This window comes from Bubalus kerabau, chromosome 12 (assembly GCF_029407905.1).
Source record: "Bubalus kerabau isolate K-KA32 ecotype Philippines breed swamp buffalo chromosome 12, PCC_UOA_SB_1v2, whole genome shotgun sequence".
NCBI classification, from domain to species: domain Eukaryota; kingdom Metazoa; phylum Chordata; class Mammalia; order Artiodactyla; family Bovidae; genus Bubalus; species Bubalus kerabau.
In genome coordinates this window covers 38,326,002-38,348,178 of record NC_073635.1, presented here as the reverse complement: position 1 = coordinate 38,348,178, position 22,177 = coordinate 38,326,002, and positions in this window count along the sequence as shown.

Genomic DNA, 22,177 nt, shown 5'->3' with positions numbered 1-22,177 from the left:
TGTCTGCAATCACCATGTGCATTGATTTTGGAGCCCCCCAAAATAAAGTCAGCTACTGTTTCAACTGTTTCCCCATCTATTTGCCATGCAATGGTGGGACCGGATGCCATTATCTTTGTTTTCTGAATGTTGAGCTTTAACCCAACTTTTTCACTCTCCTCTTTCACTTTGATCAAGAGGCTCTTTAGTTCTTCTTCACTTTCTGCCATAAGGGTGGTGTCATCTGCATATCTGAGGTTATTTATATTCCTCCCAGCTATCTTGATTCGAGCTTGTGCTTCCTCCAGCCAGCATTTCTCATGATGTACTCTGCATATAAGTTAAATAAGCAGGGTGACAATATACAGCCTTGACGTACTCCTTTTCCTATTTGGAACCACTCTGTTGTTCCATGTCCAGTTCTAACTGTTGCTTCCTGACCTGCATACAGGTTTCTCAAGAGGCAGATCAGGTGGTCTGGTATCCCCGCAGAATGCGGGAAATTCTTGAAGAATTTTCCACAGTTTATTGTGATTCACATAGTCAAAGGCTTTGGCATAGTCAATAAAGCAGAAATAGATGTTTTTCTGGAACTCTCTTGCTTTTTCGATGATCCAGCAGATGTTGGCAATTTGATCTCTAGTTCCTCTGCCTTTTCTAAAACCAGCTTGAACATCAGGAAGTTCACGGTTCACATATTGCTGAAGCCTGGCTTGGAGAATTTTGAGCATTATTTTACTAGCATGTGAGATGAGTGCAATTGTGCAGTAGCTTGTTCGTTCTTTGGCATTGCCTTTCTTAGGGATTGGAATGAAAACGGACCTTTTCCAGTTCTGTAGCCACTGCTGCGTTTTCCAAATTTGCTGGCATATTGAGTGCACCACTTTCACAAAATCATCTTTTAGGAATTGAAATAGCTCAACTGGAATTCCATCACTTCCACTAGCTTCATTCATAGTGATGCTTCCTAAAGTCCACTTGACTTCATATTCCAGGATGCCTTGCTCTAGGTGAGTGATCACACCATCGTGATTATCTGGGTTGTGAAGATCTATTTTGTACAGTTCTTCTGTGTATTCTTGCCATCTCTTCTTAATATCTCCTGCTTATGTTAGGTCCATACCATTTCTGTCCCTTATTGAGCCCATCTTTGCATGAAATCTTCCCTTGGTATCTCTAAATTTCTTGAAAAGATCCCTAGTCTTTCCCATTCTATTGTTTTCCTCTATTTCTTTGCACAGATCGCTGAGGAAGGCTTTCTTATCTCCCCTTGCTGTTCTTTGGAACTCTAATTATGTAACTATTACTCATTTAATACCATTTTTTTTTCTTAATACCATTTTATCATGATTGGCCAACAGAAAAATAATGGAATCCTATATCACCAAAACTACAATTTAAGAGAAATATCTGTAATCACGTCTTAAAACCCAGATGCAAATAAGAACTTTCTTGAATGTTTTTTGAAAAATACAAATGCCCCGGTATGGCATTTTTTACTCCCAGATCTCCACATGTTTCTAATGAGTCAGTGCAGTTCAGTCACTCAGTCATGTCCAACTCTTTGCAACCCCATGTATTTCAGCACGCCAGGCCTCCCTGTCCATCACCATCTCCTGGATTTCACTCAAACTCACGTCCATTGAGTCGGTGATGCCATCCAGCCATCTCATCCTCTGTTGTCCCCTTTTCCTCCTGCCCCCAATCCCTCCCAGCATCAGAGTCTTTTCCAATGAGTCAACTCTTCGCATGAGGTGGCCAAAGTACTGGAGTTTCAGCTTTAGCATCATTCCTTCCAAAGAACACCCAGGCCTGATCTCCTTCAGAATGGAGTGGTTGGATCTCCTTGCAGTCCAAGGGACTCTCAAGAGTCTTCTCCAACACCAATTTTTTCCAATAAATATAAAGGTGGTGCCTAGTTACTGTTGTTGTTGAGTCATATCTGACTTTGTTATCCTATGGACTGCAGCATATCAGGCTCCTCTGTCCTCCACTGTCTCCCAGAGTTTGCTCAACTGTATGTCGATTGAGTCGAGGAAGCTACCTAACCATCTCATTCTCTGCCACCCCCTTCTCCTCCTGACCTCAATTTTTGCATCAGGGTTTTTTCTGATGAGTTAGCTCTTCACATGAGGTGGCCAAAGTATTTCAGCTTCAGCTTTAGCATCAGTCAGGGTTGATTTCCTATAAGATTGACTGATTTGATCTCCTTGCAGTACAAGGGACTCTCAAGAGTCTTCTCCAGGACCACAGTTTGAAAACATCAATCCTTCAGTACTCAGCCTTCTTTTTGGTCCAGCTCTCACATTCATATATGACTACTGGAAAAACCATAGCTTTGACTACATGGACCTTTGTTGCAAAGTGACATCTATTTTTTAATAGAGCAAGCATCTTTTAATTTAAAGTCACTGGTTGCAGTGACTTTGGATCACAAGAAAATAAAATCTGCCACTGTTTTCATTTTTTACCCACTTATTTGCCATAAAGTGGCAAGTTGAGTTTAAATAAACTTAGAACTGCCAGACATGCCTATGGTGGTTTGTAAGCATAGTAAGGAATCTTCATAATTTTGTATGGGCATCTGACTTTTGTTAGAGAAACCAAAGTTTCCCCACGTTTTTAGTGTTTCTGCTAATCTGAACAACATTGTTGGGGTCCATGGTAGGCCATCCCCAAATAGTCTTCAATGGCATATTGATTATTTTTCACTAAAATTACTTAAGAAATGGCCTTTCTGTTTCCCTGAAAGCAAAATCTCTCTTGTGAAAGTGCATTTTCTTCATTTTGGAGGCAGGGGACACCACAAAGATGGCATTCTGGGAGAGGAGGATAGATACACAAATCTTACTTTAATTCACTACCCAAAGCCCAACCCCTATTTAGATTCTTCACTAATTAAGCTCCCAAAATAAAAGTGTTGTTGTCCTGACACAAATTTGTCCCCTCACAAATTTGTTTTGTTGTCTAAAATTTATAAAAGCTGCCTGCTTTGGTCACATCTTAGGTGTCATGTCTATGAGACTTCCATAAGCACAAATTATCCCCCCTATTATCTATCTTGTGTCAATTTCATTATGAGTCCAGCCACAAAAACTTAAGAAAGGTAGAGGGGAGATTTTTCTTGTTAACTTGATTGTAACCTTACATACATTATTTTTTATTATGAATAAGCCTAAACTACATTTCATCAGTTTAAGTAATATGTGTACATCTTCCATAAACTGTATTTTAATGTCTTTTGCTCATTCTTCAGCTAGGTTTGGGACCTTTTTTTTTTTTTTTTCATTTTTCTCACTTTTTATGTAAGAGAGAGAAATTCTATTTTTTTTTCTTTAGTTGACATAACAACATATCTCAAATTGAGAGTCTTAAACAATGGATTTTTTTTTTTCCCCTAATTGTTCTGGAAGCTAGGCATCCAAGGTCAAGTTTTGTTGGTTTAGTTTCTCCTGGGATTCCTTTCCTTGGTTTTCAGGCCACTGCCTTCATCGTATGTCTTCACATGGACTTTCTCTTTGTGTGGAGAATCCTGATAGCTCTCTATATGCCCTAATCTCCAAGAGCACCAGTCAGAATAGATTAGAATCTATATTAATCACCTAATTCTCAAAAGACTTAACTCTTAGTTAATGTTTTAAAGACCCAATATGAAAAAGATTGCTTTCTGAAGAATTGAGGGTTAAGTCTTCAACATAAGAAATTTGAGAACACAATTTTTCTTGATATAGAAATTTTACAATAACTATTTCTCTTTGATATTGCTTATGCTTCCCACACAAGTTTGTTATTCATGTTGGTTTTTATCAAATATATCAGGAATTTTTCCTTTGGTTTGACTTTCAATATAGTTCAATTTATCAATTATTTTTATTACAGTTTAATATTTTAAGTAATAGCTTTACATTTTTTCCACTCATTTTTTTAACTTTTTATTTATTTTTTATTATTATTTCTTACTTTACAATATTGTATTGATTTTGCCATACATCAACATGCATCTGCCACGGGTGTACACGTGTTCTCCAACCTGAACCCTGAATTCACTAATATTCAGCTTTTATTCTAGTTCTAATATGATGCAATTATTTACATTTAAATATTTGATCCTTTTGGTGTTTATTCCAGCATGCAACATACAGTTATCACTGTGCAGTAACTCAGTTTTCACAATTCTAGTTATTTTTAAGTCTATCTTCAGCTCAGTCATCTGAATACCAGTTTAATATATTTTAAATCACAATAGTGATTTCTCTTTCTGGACTTTGTGTTCTATTAATCTGTCTACTCATGTACCAATATCATAAGGAGTGCTTTCTAAAAGTAATAGTCTCAGATGGAAATTGAGAAATTGAGAAAATAGCATAAGCCCAACATGACCTTGTCTTTGACTACATCTTCAATATTATTGTTCTTGTTCTGAGTATCTTATAAACCAACAATGGATAAGTATTTGAATTTCCCCTGAACATTGTGCCTATCTATATCCCTGTATATTTGTTCATTATTTTCCTTTCTGCCTCTCTTGTAGTATTAGCAAATTCTTCATTTGTGGCTCAAGTGTTACATGTGGAATACTTTCTGGGTAAGTGATATTTCTCCATGGAATCTGTGCTCCCTGTCCCCCATGAATAGTTTGCTATGAAATACAGTATTTTTTCACCTGTGGTCAGTTTTCTGCATATGGATTATATGTAATTTGTTGTTTGCCCAGTGCCTAAATCAATGTTTATATGGAGGAGATATTCAATAGATCCATGCTCAATGACTGAAGTAAACGCTCTTGTGAAATACTACCTTCAGGAGATTTGCAAATTTTCAAGGTTAGTATTCACGTCTGTCAGGAGTTCTTCAATTTCAAGCAGTTTGAATTTGTGTCTTGGGATTTATCCCAAATCTAAGGAATTTCATCTTGTTCCTAGCTGGCTCAGCATATCTCAACTTTACCAGTCTGGGTGAGGTAAAACAGATGGGACTCTTGTGAAGTGCCCTCAAAGGCTAAAAACTTATGGCTCACCCTTGTCTTTCTTTCCTGGTAAGAAGAACTCTCTAGTTAGGGTGTTCCTTCTTGTCGCTAAACAATGCTAGCCCGAGGAAAGGGATGATGTTCCCCTTCTCTTCTTGTGCTCAGGATTTTTTGTTTCATGGTGTTGCTAAAATATTTACATAGATTCCAGAGGTCTTCCAGAGATGCTTTGTTTGTGGATAGCTGTTCAATCATTGATTTATGAAGTGATAAAGAAGCTGAATTCTCCTAGCTCCTCACTTTTTCCCACAACCTGAATTTTATATTATTCTAAGATGATATTAATCTTATATAAACTTCAAAGTAAATTACATAAAATTACAGTGCTCTCCCCTGTTATAAGAAATGTTCTATATATAAAATATCTATGTTAACTAGTAAAATATTTTTGCACATTTCTAACCTATTTTGTTACTGTGAAAGCTGTATGAGAGCACACAAAATATTACATCTCTGAAGATTCCATATTTTAACATTGACATTTTTAGAGACATAGTTTTAAGTTTATATTTATCAAGTTCAATTTTTTCCCCCAGAATAAATGCATAAGTAATGATTACACTTAAAGTGTATTTTGTAAGAATTATACAGTAAGTCCAACATTTTTCAATTACATAAACTATTCATTTGCTTAAAAGACATCTCTAACATGAGGATGATTCACATAACTGCTTTAATAATTTAATTAAAATGTAATTGTTTCAGATACAAAGTACAAAATGGATATATTAAAGTGTGTATAAAGTTGGAAAAGATAAGTTTCAACTCCGCAATTTGCCTGTTGATTTAGGTTTATAAATAAAATGATTATATATAGCAAGTGTATTTTATATTTTTATGTTATGATGCATTAAAAATAAAGGACACGTTTCATAAATACTAACTATATGGATGGCTATAGCATGGCCAGCTAATTATTAAGAAATTTCAGTCTAGGGAAAAAAAGTCATAGTAATGAAGACTGAGAAATTTCGGAATTTTAAAGAAATAATTATTTCTCTTCTCAAAAATACTTATAAATATTATTAAATTTAGTTTTGAAGTTTTTTACCATCACAAATAAAGTTTTTAAAAATAACTAATTGTTTATCAGTGAGTTAGAACTCATGTGGAACTATATGTGCTATGTGCTTAGTCGCTCAATCGTGTTCTGTTCTCTGCAACCATATACTTTGTCTTAAAGACAAGTGTGCAGATTAAGAAATAAACAGTAATGCCAGGAAACTGATGTGAGAAATTAAAGAGAATTAATAAACAAGACTTTTTTGCCAATGCACAAAAAGAAAAACTAGAAACTAATGGACTCCTACACTGCTGAATAGAGTGTTCTAAGCTCTTTACTACATTGGTACAGTAACCTCCATCAAGGGGCAAATTGACTTTCCTTTTACAGACCATTACCAGCCACAATTAAACCAATGGGACTTGAGAGAAATACTTCTAGAATAGTCTCTGAATCCTGACTTTGATATCTGTCAATATTTTAAAAGATCTGAAAAAAAAAAGTTACCGTACTTCATACTTATTTCTTGCTTATCTGTGATTCATCTTAATTTAAAAAAGTAATCCCCCCAAAATAAAGACCTATCTTGTGATAAATATTCATTTGCAAAAAAATGAAGGTGTACTTCACATTTTTCTGCACTAAAATAATCTTAAAATACTTTCTTTCAAATATTATTATTGTGGAAAAAACTTCCACAATCAAAATATTATTTTAAAGACAGACTGACTATAGGATCTAAAAATAAGTTTAATTTTGAAATAAAGCTTTTGATAAATTGTACTTACTGAAGGAAGTTAGCAATGTAAGTGTAAAAATGAAAATACACTAGAATCAAGCTCTGTTTTAATAAATCATTAAAATATTTTGATGTTTAACAACTTATGTAAGGAAATTAAAAGTTACTATAATATTATTTACTTGTCAACTTATGAAATTATGTCTCCAACCTTGATATTTCCATTGTGAATCAAACTCATATATCAAACCACTTGCTTTGGTGTCACTATTTCCATGTCAATGGATATGTATGTGAAAGTTGCTCAGTCGTGTCCAACTCTTTGAAACCTCGTGGACTATACAGTCCATGGAATTCTCTAGGTTAGAATACTGAAGTGGGTAGCCTTTCCACTCTTCAGGGGATCTTCCTAACTCAGGGATCAAACCCAGGTCTCCCACATTGCAGGCGAATTCTTTACCGGCTGAACCATAGGAGAAGACCCTGCATGTCAATCAATAGACAGTCCAAATTTAACTCAACTGTGGTAGTAGCCATGACCTCCTCAGTACTCTTATATTCACATATACTGTGTATCTCCCAATCTTTGTTTGAATCTGCTTGCTGAAGTTGAAAACTTAGGAGTCATCCCTTGACTTTTACCACAATGCTCAAATCAAATCCATTTAGTCCTCTTAATAGTTCAAAGTTATACTTTTCAGAATCTCTACTATAAACCCAGACCTAGCCAATTAATATTAACCTGAATTATTACAATTGTCTTAAGACAATTAAAATTATTCCAATTTTTATTATTCAAGTAATTAAATTTTACAGTAAAGATTATCCCAATTCATTTTCTTCAATAAGAAGTCTATTTTCATCCATTTGAAGTCATTTAAAAAAAAGAAGAAGAATTGATCTATGACAGTCCTAAGATGAAAACTACCACTATCTTCCCATTGCTTTCAGAAAAATTTGTATTCTTACTCAATATGTCTCTCAACTTACCTTTATTCCTCATTCAATAAGTTGCAGTAATATTTGTCTTCCAATATATCAAAATCTTTCTCACATTGCTCTTGTGCACATTCTTTAACTCTGACCAAACCTAGGTGACAATATCTGCTCAGAGCTGACTCCTTTTAGCCATCCATGTCTCAGTTCAAATGTCATTTTCTCAGTAAGGCCTATCAGAAACACCTAGTCTAAGTCAATTTTCTCTGCCTAGTCACATGTCAGTCAATCATTCTTTAATTTTCTTCATAGCATTTTCCATAGTCTAAAATATTTTGCTTAAAGTGCATTTTCAATTGAATTTTACCTCTATGTTCCTTTTGCAAGATAAGAGTAAAAGGATTAGTATCAAATATAATGAATGTAGAAACATTGGCTGGTATACAAAAGGTGCTTCTTATTTTTTTTTAATAAATTAATGAATATTTACTATTTTACAAATATTTTCTTAATGTTGAGTATATGAAGCTACTACAAGTAGAGGACTTGTGCCTTATTTTTTTTTTTAATCAAGTTATTGAATAATACTAAGGTAAACCAGGAAAAAAAAGAGAGAGAGAGAAAGAGAAAGCTTCCATTTCTATTGTAAACAGTTTATCAATTCAGATGTGGTGGGATCACATAGATGGAGGTTTTGAAACTGGACTTGACCAATAAGAAAAAGAGGGAGATTGTATGTTCTTAATAAGAAAATCATGCCATCAATCCCCAAACTCATCAAGCTGTATATACTAAATATGTAAAACTTTCTACAGGTCTCTGTCATACCTCAAAAAAGTGGTTTAAAAAATGGAAGGAAACTATGAAGTCAAGAATGTATATAAAATAAAGAAAGCTTTAAGGAAAAAAGTAATTTGGAAACTAATTAAGAATTTTTGACTGAGAAAGATGAGTAAAAATAATCCTATTTCTGGATGACATATAAATAGTGATTCCATAATAGTATTAATAACAGAGGAATTAAGGGATTATCTATGGATAATCTGGAGAAGGAAATGGCAACCCACTCCAGTTTTCTTGCCTGGAGAATCCCAGGGATGGAGGAGCCTGGCGGGCTGTACTCTATGGGGTCCCACAGAGTCGGACATGACTGAAGCGACTTGGCGGCAGCAGCAGCAGCTATGGATAATCTCTAAAGCTAATTTTAGCAGCTGGTATCAACTAACTCCTGGTAGCTCATCTGATAAATAATCCATCTGCAATGTAGGAGACTCCTGTTCGATTCCTGGGTTGGGAAGATCCCCTGGAGGAGGGCATGGCAACCCACTCCAGTATTGTTGCCTGGAGAATCCCCATGGACAGAGGAGGCTGGTGGGCTATAGTCCATCAGGTCATAAAGAGTCAAACATGACTGAGCGACTAAGCACAGCACATAGCACACAGCACAACTCTCTTATTCTGAAAGTAAAACCACTGAGGAGATTTGAGTTTCATATACCTTCTTCCTTACCAAGTATTTCTAGATCAAGAAAAATAAGTGAAAGATATATTGTATGGGAAAATCATATAATCCAAATTTTCTACTCTCTAGTCAGACATTTTCCTGCAAGAAGCTATAAAGTCCGTTACCAGAAGTGACCTTCCATTTTCTAGATGCTGCTTTGCCAAAAGTATAACTTTAATTTTAGGTTCAAAGGATTTGTTGGCAAAAGACACCATTTGTCATCCAAATGAATGTTTACCTCAATTTTAATAGAAAATTATCAGAAAGCAAGAAATAGAAGTGAGAGAGGAGTAGAAAAGTAAAAGTATATACATCACCAAATTGGGCTGACAGACACCTACATACAGTCTTGAAGAGCTCTGGGAACTCCCAAAAACATTGATCTGAAGTCCCAACTGGGAAAATCCCAGGAAATGTGTCCACTCCATGGGTGAGATTTCAAATTGCAATTAGGGGGAGTTTTGTTTATAATACCAGGTTGCAAACTGATACCAACAATTTGCATGCAAGTGTGCAGTCCTGCTTTTTTACCAACAATGCTGTTTGTTTTACCTTATTTTTCAGACTCCAGAGAATTAGCAGATTCCCAAGGCTCAAGAATTCCATGACTCACTCCTTTCTCTTGAATGTCTTGAATGCACCAGACTATCTAGCTACAGTTTAGGAACAGGCATGTAGTCCAAGCAAGGTCACGAAAGAATTGGTCAGAGGTCTAATACTGTCTCTGAAGCCTGACCCAGACTACTTCTATCTTAATTTTCCTAACAGATGCAGAACGCTTTTAAGATCAAGGTTTTAAACTTTTGTAAATGTCACTTGCCTTGTGTAGAAACAGAAAAATGAAACAGGAGAAAGGTTATTAAAAATGATGAAAACGAATACTTTATTTTCTTTAAGATTTTTATTTTGACATCATATCAGACACAGAAAGGTTGTAAGAATAATACAAAGAATTCCAACTTCCTTTTTACTCAGATTTTGCAAATGTTAACCTTTAACATTTTTTGCTTCATTATTCTTTCTCTGCATATTTTTGAAATATTTGAGATTAAAAAAAATCACTGTACTTTATTCCTAAAAGTTTCAGTGTGTATTTCCTAAAAAAAAAAAAAAAAAAAAACTGGCAGAACCACAGAACAAATATACAAATGCTATTATATTATCTAATCTATGGGATTTATTCAGTTTTCTATTTTCTCAGTAATGTTGCAGTAAATGAAAATTCTGTATTACATAACATCTCAACAGTTCAATTCAGTGGACGGCAGCACGCCAGGCCTCCCTGTCCATCACCAATCCCCGGAGTTTACTCAAACTCATGTCCATTGAGTCAGTGATGCCATCCAACCATCTCATCCTCTGTCGTCCCCTCCTCCTGCCTTCAATCTTTCCCAGCATCAGGGTCTTTTCAAATGAGTCACTTCTTTGCATCAGGTGGCGAAAGGATTGGAGTTTCAGCTTCAGCATAAGTCCTTCCAATGAATATTCAGGACTGATGTAATTTAGGATGGACTGGTTGGATCTCCTCCCAGTCCAAGGGACTCTCAAGAGTCTTCTCCAACACCACAGTTCAGAAGCATCAATTCTTCGGCACTCAGCTTTCTTTATAGCCCAACTCTCACATCCATACATGACTACTGGAAAAACCATCTCAACAGTATCCTTTATTAAAGAACAAGCTCTCTGTTTTTCTTTTTTCTTATGAAATTGATAATTTTGAGAGTACAGATCAATTATCATGTGGAATGTTTCTCAATGTCGGTTTGTATAATGTTTCCCCAAGAGGAAATTTTTCATACATTTAAAAACAAGACAGAAAAGATGTCATGTTCTCAGTGTGCTATATCAGGAGGCACATTATGTCAATTTCTTCCCATTGTAAAGAATATAAGTAGATCCCCTGAAACCATGTAAATAACCCATTACTCATTAAACATTTATTCACTAGTTTTATCAAGTGTTAGTTCTTGCTTGAATTGTTATTATGAATATTGTCATATAGTCATATAATAATGTTGTCATATATTCTAAATTTATATGATGGTTCATAGTTTAAGGAACAGCATTACTTTCTCCTTTATTTATTTATATCAAACATGTATTCATTGATTCTTATTTTATTTAGTGGGTTGTAGTATATGGTATGCCTTGTGTTCAAAAATAAATTTCTGTAAACTTCTGTGTGAAGAACCCCCAGTCCATGGTATTTTGTTATGGCAACTTGATCTGATTAGTATAATTTCTTTATATAATTTAATATAAGTTGGGCTCATTTTTTCCCCAAATACATTGACATTAGGACTTACGAATTTCCCGATGACTTTTATAGTAGACCACTTGCTTCTTGTCTCTAATGTCAAGTGTGACACTGATGTTTCATAATTCATTCTTGTTTCAGTTTCTTGCCTTTTAGCTTCCTTGGAATATTTGGCTGAGTTTGTATACTGTATACTTAGTTTCCCTCTTAGAGTACAGGCAAGGTTCTCAGGCCTATGTCGCCCTTCATCCTTCTTATGACTTATCCTTCTTTAGGAAATAGATTATAGTGAATCTGCAAGTTTATAAGATTTTTCTTTTCCTACATATGCAAACTATACATATTCTTGTTCTCATAGAAAAAATGTCATTTTTGTTTCAGTTATTTGTCCAAAGTCAGATAGTTATTAAATTAAGAAAAGTTATAATAAACCATAATGTTTCTTAATATCAAGTTCCATACATTTTTCTTATACCACACTATGTTGCAAAGTAGAATGTTGTTATTTGGAGAAAAAATTCTATTGTCTTCACTTTTATTTTTACCTAACAATACCTTTAATTCAAAGAATGACCATTTTCCCCTTGTTTTTAAAAAAAGTCAGGGAAACTATAAAACAGTTACATAAATCTATATGTATTATTTCTGAATATTTTTTGTGTTTTTTCCTCAACCTGTTATTCTGTTATCTCCCATGTATTATCATAGTTCACTGAATATAGTTGTTTCACTAAATTCTCTTTAGGAATGCAAAGTCAAGCATTCTTTATAATTGTGAGATTTTTAGATTTCTTTAAGATACAGAGGGATGGTATGGGGAGGGAGGAGGGAGGAGGGTTCAGGATGGGGAACACATATATACCTGTGGTGGATTCATTTTGATATTTGGCAAAACTAATACAATTATGTAAAGTTTAAAATAAAATTTAAAAAAAAATAAAAAAGTAAAAAATAAATAAATTAATTAAAAAAAAGAAAAATTAAAAAAAAAAATAAGATACAGAAAAACTTTACTGTCATTCATTGTGCTGTTATAGATATACACTCAGGTGTATTTTTTATATTATAAATCATTTAAATAAAATATTTTTAAAATAAATTTTACTGATATTTTATAAATCATAATGCTAATTTGAATTGAGAAAAATTAAATATAGCTAAATATTACTGGAGAAGGAAATGGCAACCCACTCCAGTACTCTTGCCTGGAGAATCCCAGGGACAGGGGAGCCTGGTGGGCTTCCATCTATGGGATCACATAGAGTTGGACACGACTGAAATGACTTAGCAAAGATTACTGAAAGAATATAGAATATGATATTTCAAAATATTTATATAAGTTTAGACTGCACAACATTTTTTGTGCACAAAAAATTTTAATATTTAAATATTTGCAGACTGTGAAAATATGTTAAATAAGATTTTATTGAGTGTATTTAAAAGTTCAGGTAGATAAAATAAAACTAAAAACTGAATATAAGTAGTTAATAAGTTCAGCAAGACTTAGCTTGATTCATTTTTTAAGGCATCCTCAACACATAGGATTTTATAGTCTGTGTGGTTCACTCAAGTTAATAGCGGAGCTATATATCAAATGATGACTCACCTCAAGAGCTTTGACTGCTCCAAACTTTTGTTAGCAATCTGAGGCTGTGTTAACCTGAAGCAATCAATATATTGTCCTGAGTGTTACCTATTTCTTACTTCCATGGGAAAGCACAGCCTTAGCATAAAATAGTCAAGAATGATTTGCATTTATTTAATCTAATTTTACTAAGAGTGTAGAATGTAAGTAATTTCACACATAAATATATATATATGCACATATAAACACATGTCTGTGTACATATGTGTGTGTGTGTATATATATATATATATATATATATATGGACTTCCTTGGTGGCTCAGAAGGTAAAGAATCCACTTGCAATACAGGAGACTTGGGTTGGATCCCTGGGTTGGGAAGATCCTCTGGAGCAGGGCTTAGCAACTCACTCCAGTATTCTTAACTGGAGAATCCTTATGGACAGAGGAGCCTGGCGGGCTACAGTCCATGGGGTCACAAAGAGTTGGACATGACTGAGTGACTAAGCACAGCAAACACATACATAAAAAGTGTAATGCACATATATATTTAATGAAATATGCAAATTACATATATGTCTGTATATATATAATTTATGAAAAGGTTAATGACTATAACATTCACAAAACATTTACCATATATAAAGGATTTTCTGTCAGATTCCATTAATTATTCACATTATAATGAGACTACCATTTCATAGCTTTACTCAGTCTATCAGTGGTGTCTGACTCTTTGCAACCCCATGGACTGTAGCTACCCAGCTCCTCTCTCCATGGAGTTCTCCAGGCAAGGATACTGGAGTGGATTGCCATCTCCTTCTCTAGGAGATTTTTCTGACCTAGGGATTGAACCCAAGTCTCTTGCAAGAAGTCTCCTGAATTGGCAAGATTCTTTACCACTGCACCACCTGGGAAGCCCCCATAATAGTGGATGGTTATATGTTTAAGAAATCTTCAAAATGTAAATAATACATTTCTAAAATTTTGATAGTTATTAGAACTTTGTCATTGGGTATCTGACATAAAAGTATGCAAAAGGAAAGCCAATAATAAGTCCAGTTCTTATCAAAAATTGTTAATGATTATACAGACTTAAAGTTCATAGTGAGTGCACAGAAATTGACAGAGGAGAAAAATGGAGAATATTAGGGTCTTGATGCTACCTTATGGTTGAAATCATTAATCTTGGAACAGCTTACTTTCAGACTCCCTGTTATACAAAATAATACAAATGTTTTGATTAAGCTTGGAGAAGGGCATGAAAACCCACTCCAGTATTCTTGCCTGGAGAATTCCATGGACAGAAGAGCCTGGCAGGCTATAGTCCCTAGGGTCCCAGAGAGTTAGACATTACTGAAACGACTGCATGCATCAATTAAGCTCCTCGGGCAATGCTTCATATTTCCATTGACAATTAAAATGATAGCAACAAGTACAAAAATAAATGCATTGATTTCCTAGAAAAATAATGCAGATACTATAAATATATTAATAAGATACTGATTGATTATGGGTCTAAATTGTAAGACCAAAAGATTTATGACAAATAAGTACTCTAAGAATTAAAGAAGTTACCTAAAACATATGTAAAAAATAAGAGAAAAAAGATTAAACTATTGAAAATTTAAATTTTAATAAGGAGACTGAGTGAGATATAAGAGGAAGAAGGAAAAACAAAAATATCATACTTCGATCAATATGGTCAGCCATACAAAAAACATCTTGGTACAAAACACCTAGACACTGGCTAAATTTTAATAATTTTAATTGATTAGCAGAGTTGACAAAAAGAAAAGAAAGAGAAATCCAGAGCCTTTAACTACAAAGACAACCAGAATGATAAGAAAACCAAGGGTCAAAAACATACAAAGCAAAACACAGCAAACGGTGCTTTATGGCATTAGCCATACAGAAAAAGAGAAATGTTTTTCCATCTATGAGGAGGATAAAAGACAAAATTTTGTCCATCTGCTAGAAGGGGAACAGTAACAGAAAATTAAAGTCCCAAGTAAGAAATAGATGATAGACAATCTCCATGATTTCAGCCACAGCTCTTGTTAGGTGGAAATAACTTTCATGATAGACAAGTGTTGAAAGTATATATTACTTACGTAGTTTGGAAGAGTGGGTTGCCATTTCCTTCTGCAATGCATGAAAGTGGAAAGTGAAAGTGAAGTCACTCAGTTGTGTCCGACTCAGCGACCCCATGGACTGCAGCCTACCAGGCTCCTCCATCCATGGGATTTTCCAGGCAACAGTACTGGAATGGGGTGCCATTGCCTTCTCCCAGTCTGGAATACTCAAACATTAAATATTAAACTGAGGCAGTTTCTAGTAGAAGGTTTCCAAACCTAAGCAAAACAAGCATTCTTTGAAGAAAAGCATACCTTTCTAAGCCCATTAGTGTTTCCAAATATTTAGATTAGCCATGTACAGCACAAAATCAAAATTCAAGACAATTCCTTTTAGACAAAGAAAATCTGAGGATCTAATATATAGAATGATGGCTACAGTTGATAGTACAGTATTGTATAATTTAAGTTCAATAAAAGAGAATAAGTTAGGTTATCTAACACATAAAAAAGAGGTAAATATAGAGACAGAAACAGCAACCCATTCTAGTATTCTTTCCTGGGAAATCCCATGAACAAAGGAGTCTGGTGGGCTACAGTTCATGGGGTCACAAAGATTTGGACATGAGTTAGCAACTGAACAAAAATATATGAGGTGAGGAGTGTTAATTAACTCGATGGGAGGATCCTTTTACAGTGTATATCACATTATCTTATTGTACACTATAAATATATTACAATTTTATTTGCCAGTGGTGCTTCAGTTCAGTTCAGTCACTCAGTCGTGTCTGACTCTTTGCAACCCCATGAACTGCAGCATGCCAGGCTTCCTTGCCCATCACCAATTCCCAGAGCATACTCAGACTCATGACCATAGACTCGGTGATGCTATCCAACCATCTCATCCTCTGTCGTCCCTTCTCCTCCTGCCTTCAATCTTTCCCAGCATCAGGGTCTTTTCCATTGAGTCAGTTCTTCACAACAGGTGGCCAAAGTATTGGAGTTTCAGCTTCAGCATGAGTCCTTCCAATGAATATTCCAGGACTGATTTCCTTTAGGATGGACTGGTTGGATCTCCCTTTGGTCCAAGGGACCCTCAAGAGTCTTCTCCAACATCACAGTTCAAAAGCATAGATTCTTTGGTGCTAAGCTTTCTTTATAGTCGAACTCTCACATCCATACATGACTACGGGGAAAAAAAAAAAAAAAGCTTTGACTAGGTGGACCTTTGTTGGCAAAGTAATGTCTCTGCTTTTTAATATGCTGTCTATCTTTTCTTCCAAGGAGCAAGCTTCTTTTAATTTCATGGTTGCAGTCACCATCTGTAGTGATTTTGGTCATAGCAAACACCCTCTTCCAACAACACAAGAGAAGACTCTACACATGGACCAGATGGTCAAATCAAAATCAGATTGAATAAATTCTTTGCAGCCAAAGATGGAGAAGCTCTATACAGTCAACAAAAACAAGACCGGGAGCTGACTGTGGCTCAGATCATGAACTCCTTACTGCCAAATTCAGACTTAAATGAAAAAAGTAGGGAAAACCACTAGACCATTCAGGTATGACCTAAATCAAATCCCTTATGATTATATAGTGGAAGTGGTACTTCAATGTAGCTGAAATAAAAAGAAAGAGAATAAAAGGACAATTTACTAAAAAGGAAAAAAAAAAAAAAACAGAAAGATTTCCTTGAACTGCCAGTTTGTTGCTGTTCAGTTGCCCTGTCCTGTAAAGGTTGAGTCTTTGCAACTGCATGGACTGCAGCATACCAGACTTCTTTGTCCTTCACCAGCTCCCAGAATTTGTTTAAACTCATGTCCATTGAGTCGGTGATGGATCCAACCATCTTGTCCCCTGTTATCCCCTTCTCCTCCTGCCTTCAATCTATCCTAGCTTAAGGGGGTTTTCCAATGAATGAGCTCTTCACATCAGGCGGCCAAAGTATTGCAGCTTCAGCTTCAGCATCACCTTCCAATGAATATTCAGGACTGATTTCCTCTAGTATTGATTGGTTGCATCTCCTTACAGTCTAAGAGACTCTCAAGAGTCTTCTCCAACTCTGTAGTTCAAAAGCATCAGTTCTACAGCAGTCGTGAAGCAGAAGTAGATGATTTTTTATGGAATTCTCTTACGTTTTTATCATCCAGTGGATGTTGGCAATTTGACCTCTGGTTCCTTTGAATTTTCTAAATCTAGCTTGAACATCTGAAAGTACTTTGTTCATGTACCATTGAAGCCTAGCACGGAGCATTTGAACATTACTTTTAGATGGAGGAAAAAAATAAAATACCAAGCAAAAAAGAGAAAAATATACACAGTCATATCATGGTAAAACTACAAAATAGAAATGCAAAATATGAGAGCTTAATATTAAATAGTGAATAAGGGAAACTTACCTACCAAAACAAACAAACAAACAAAGACAACTATACTTAAAGTAACCTTCAGTAGTATTACAAAATCACAAAGAAAGTGAAATATCCCCTTCCAAGTGATGGCAATAAAGAATGGTCAACATAAACTGTCAGTTTAAAAGGGAGAAAAATCAAAGCACTTTTATTCAACAAAATCTGAGAGAACTTTACTGCAGGATATTCAAATAGATATATTTCATGAAGAAGAAAAAATATTGTATAAGAAAAGGGAGTATGATAAAGTTTTTTAAAGGTGCCCAAATAAATCAGTTAAATGTAGATAGACATAAACAATTATTTGCTTATAAAATAATAATTGTATTTCTTATTCAGTTGTCAATTTCTGCATGAAATTACCTCATATTAAACATCTAAAATAACAAATTTTTGTTCTGCATTATTCTACAATTGAGGTTAGACACAGATGGTGTCTGATAAATCTAGAATGTTGAAGATGGCTCCTTTTTTCATGTTTAGAGCTTTACCTGGACTGATTGAAACATCTGGGGGCTAACTGAGCATTTCTTTTTTTCCAAATGGATACTATAAATGCATCTACACATAGTGATTCAGAGCTCAGAAGAACATTCATAGGACAATACTCAATGTGCAAGTTATAACTTGGGACATTAAGTTATCCAAACTTAAGAAAAATATCTCAAATTTGCATTCTATTATTTTACCTCAACATTACTTAGAACTTTTATTATTTTTGCAGTATGGTGCTTCATTATTTTCAAACAACTTCAAAAGAATTTGAGTTTATAATAGAACTACACATGGTTTATTTTAAAATGTTATGGAAATATGCTTTAACTTGATTACTGTTACTGCTTTTTCATTCACATCCCTCAGTCATTTGGCTTAAGTTTCAAACAAAATTACAAAACCCCAACTAACAACTTTACCCACAGTATCTAAAAATACATTTTATAAAGCAAAAATAGAAGCAGGTGGAGAATGTGTCTTGGAATATTTAATAAGCAAATTCATTTCCAAACTTAAGGATATAATCATCATTATATAATATTGTTACTGAACTGAGTTCTTGGATTCTTTAATCAACATAATTTAATTTGAAGCCAGAGAAGAAATTTAAGCAAGGCTATAATGAAGCCTGAGGAAGTGAAAACAAGTAACAGGTGCCCTTGCTCCCTCCGGCACAATTAGAATGGGAACCAGAACAGAATGGGAAAGTATTTTGTTAAATGAAAAAAGTGTATTTTTTTTTTTTTACCTTTTTATTCTTTCTTATCCCATTGAGGGGTAACTTAAGTGGTCTTCCCACCTCTCTGGTGGTGCTGTATGCAGGAATCATGGGCAGTCCCATGGTTTTGTTCCCAGCACCTCAGAATTGTCAGTTGAGCTTTGGTCTCTGTATCTTATTCATAACTTCTCTGAATAAACATGGGTGGAGTTGCTTTTAGGGCCTTATAGGTTCTTTGCATTCTATTGCTAGAGGGGACATTCATCTATGAGCAAGCACTCCAGTAAAAGACCCAGGTTTGAGGTCCCATCCTGTCTCAATATTCCTTAGATATATTATCAAAATAACATAACAATTATAGTGTGTGAATTAGGTCTCAGCATTGCCATTACTCTTTTAAGTCACATGTTATTTAGAATTCCTAACAATGCTCTGTAGTAGGTATTTTTTTCTCACAATTTTAGAGAGAAGAGACAAGAACCTAGAAAAGTTAAATAACTTCCCTCTGTTAACCATACTATGTAATAGGGTGGCTGTCAATAGGGATTGCATTAATATACCAAATAAGAAGATTAGGGGTGGCATGGATATTACTGTTAAGCATATTTAGAACAAGTTCAGCCAGTGACTAAGATGAAGGAAATAAATTATAAGCGACAATATTGAGACCTAACAAAAACATGAGAAGAAGAAAGATCTCCACTAAGGAATCATGCCTCAAGTCTCATGTGAACTATAATAATACCCAACAGAGCTAACCAAGGGCAGATGACATCTGTTATGATGGGTGAAAGGTGTATGAATGTGATGGAATATGTAATAGAGGAGAAAATTAAAGTGTGTCATGACACACAGAAAGCATTAGATATATATTTTATGGTCACTAAATTATCAGCCCTGGGATTTCTTTGGAAGGAATGATGCTAAAGCTGAAACTCCAATACTTTGGCCACCTCATGAGAAGAGTTGACTCATTGGAAAAGACTCTGATGCTGGGAGGGATTGGGGGCAGGAGGAGAAGGGGACAACAGAGGATGAGATGGCTGGATGGCATCACTGACTCGATGGATGTGAGTCTGAGTGAACTCCGGGAGTTGGTGACAGACAGGGAGGCCTGGCGTGCTCCGATTCATGGGATCGCAAAGAGTCGGACATAACTGAGCGACTGAACTGAAACTGAACTGAAATTAATTTATAAACAGATTAATTAGTAGGTTTAAGCAATCATTACAAGATGGCTGAACACAGTAAATGAGGCTAAACATGGAGGTAGGAAAGCAGTAATCAGTACAGTTAGGTGATCTGTTGAAAAATATTTATGTGTACTGAAGTGAGGTGAATAAAAGTAAGTATTTTCAAAATAAGACTCTACTATTACCCTACTAAGAAATGTACTTCATGGACTATGTGATAACAATCAAGATATGAATATCATTTATCCAATGCTTTTAGTTTTAAAAGTAGATTATATTAATTATAGGGATATTTCATGAATTTTACAATATTGCAATCAATTAAACAATATAAATAATTTAAAATAAAGGTACTTGTAGAAGAATTTCTTGGAACAAAAATTATATAAATGACATATTAGCAAAAAAAATATTTAGAACATTCAAATGCTATCAAATTAACATTTGCAGTACAACTACCATAAGTAAGTACAATGGGTGACATGACAAATATTAGGTCAAATTTACATAAGACTTTTTACATGATTCTCTTTTTCTTGACCTAACCAAGTGGAATACTAGGACTTGGTATTATATGGTTGAATCTGCTTAGTTAAGAGCTATCTTTAATCTCTGAAAGAATTATTTTTATTTATGAAATGATGGTTTAGATGGTTTAGACCAAGCTTTTCCCCTGAGAATGTCCAGAAAATGCAAATCAAATATTTAAAATAATTTTGTTGACCACAAAGTTAAAAGGCAGCATTGTAGGGAAAACAAAATTCAGAGAAATGAACTTATCATTTGGAACCATCTTCCAGTTAAGGATTTGGCCATCCATGCAGAGGAAGATGGAAGTTTGTGAACATGTTGTTGTTGTTTAATTGCTGTATCATGTCAGACTCTTTGCAACCCCATGGACTGTAGCCCACCAGGGGCCTCTATCAGTGGAATTTCCCAGACAAGAATACTGGAGTAGGTTGCCATTTCCTTCTGCATTGTGAAAATGAGGAGAACTTTTGTCAGACTCATGAGATAAAGGCAAAAAAATACAGGCTTGGAAATTCTGGCCCAACTAGAATCATATATCTAACAAATATATCTTCAGTGCTGACTTTCAAATAATTTTTTTTTTAAAAAGCAAAACAGATTTTTGTGAATAGTGTAGAAAAATGAATAATTACAATTTTTTAAAAAGTCAATCTAAAAGGATACTGTAGAGGAATGTTAGTTTCTTTCTTTTTTTTTTTTTTTTTTTTTTGCTACATAACACATTATTGAAATGCTCCTTGGAAGAAAGGCTATGAAAAATCTAGACAATGTATTATAAAGCAGAGACATCATTTTGCAGGCAAAAGTCTGAATAGTCAAGGCTATGATTTTTCCAGCAGTCGTGTATGGATATGAGAGTTGGACTGTAAAGAAGGCTTAGCACCAAGAATTGATGCTTTCAAACTGTGTTGCTGGAGAAGACTCTTGAGAGCCCCTTGAACTGCAAGGAAATCAAACCAGTCAATCCTAAAAAAAAAAAAAAAATCAACTCTGTATATTCATTGGAAGGAATGAAGCTGAAGATGAAGCTCCTATACTTTGGCCACTTGAAGTAAAGAGCTGGATCATTGGAAAAGACTATGATACTGGGAAAGATTGAAGGCAGGTAGAGAAGGGAGCAACAAAGAATGAGATGGTTGGATGGCATCACTGACTCAGTGAACATGAGTTTGAGCAAACTTCAGGAGACAATGAAGGACAGGAAAGCCTGGTTTGCTGCAGTCCATGTGGGGTCACAGAACTGGACACAACTCGGTGACTAAACAACAACTATAATGCATTATTTTAAACTTAGAAGTTTAAACAATGCAGCTTTATTATATCATAATTATCAAAGTTAAGAAGCCTGACGTTTTAACTGGGTCTTCTGCTTAGGGTTACACAGGCTGAAAACAAGGTGGTGGCCAGATGCATATTCATCTAGAGATTAATCTAGGGAAAGATCTTTTTGCATTCTCTCTCATGCTGCCATCAAATAAATTTCACTGTGGCTCTATGACTAAGGTTCTAGTTTTCTTAGCACTTGAAGATCACTCACTTCTGGAGACCATTTTCTGATCCTTGCCCTGAGGTTCTCTTCATTATATGACAGTTTTCACTATAAAGAACATTTCTGCTCACCTTCTTTTAAATCTCATCTAATTGAGTCATATCCATCCAAAATAATCTCTTTTTGGATTAATTAAAATATATTTAATAACAGTAATCTCATCATGGAAGTGATATC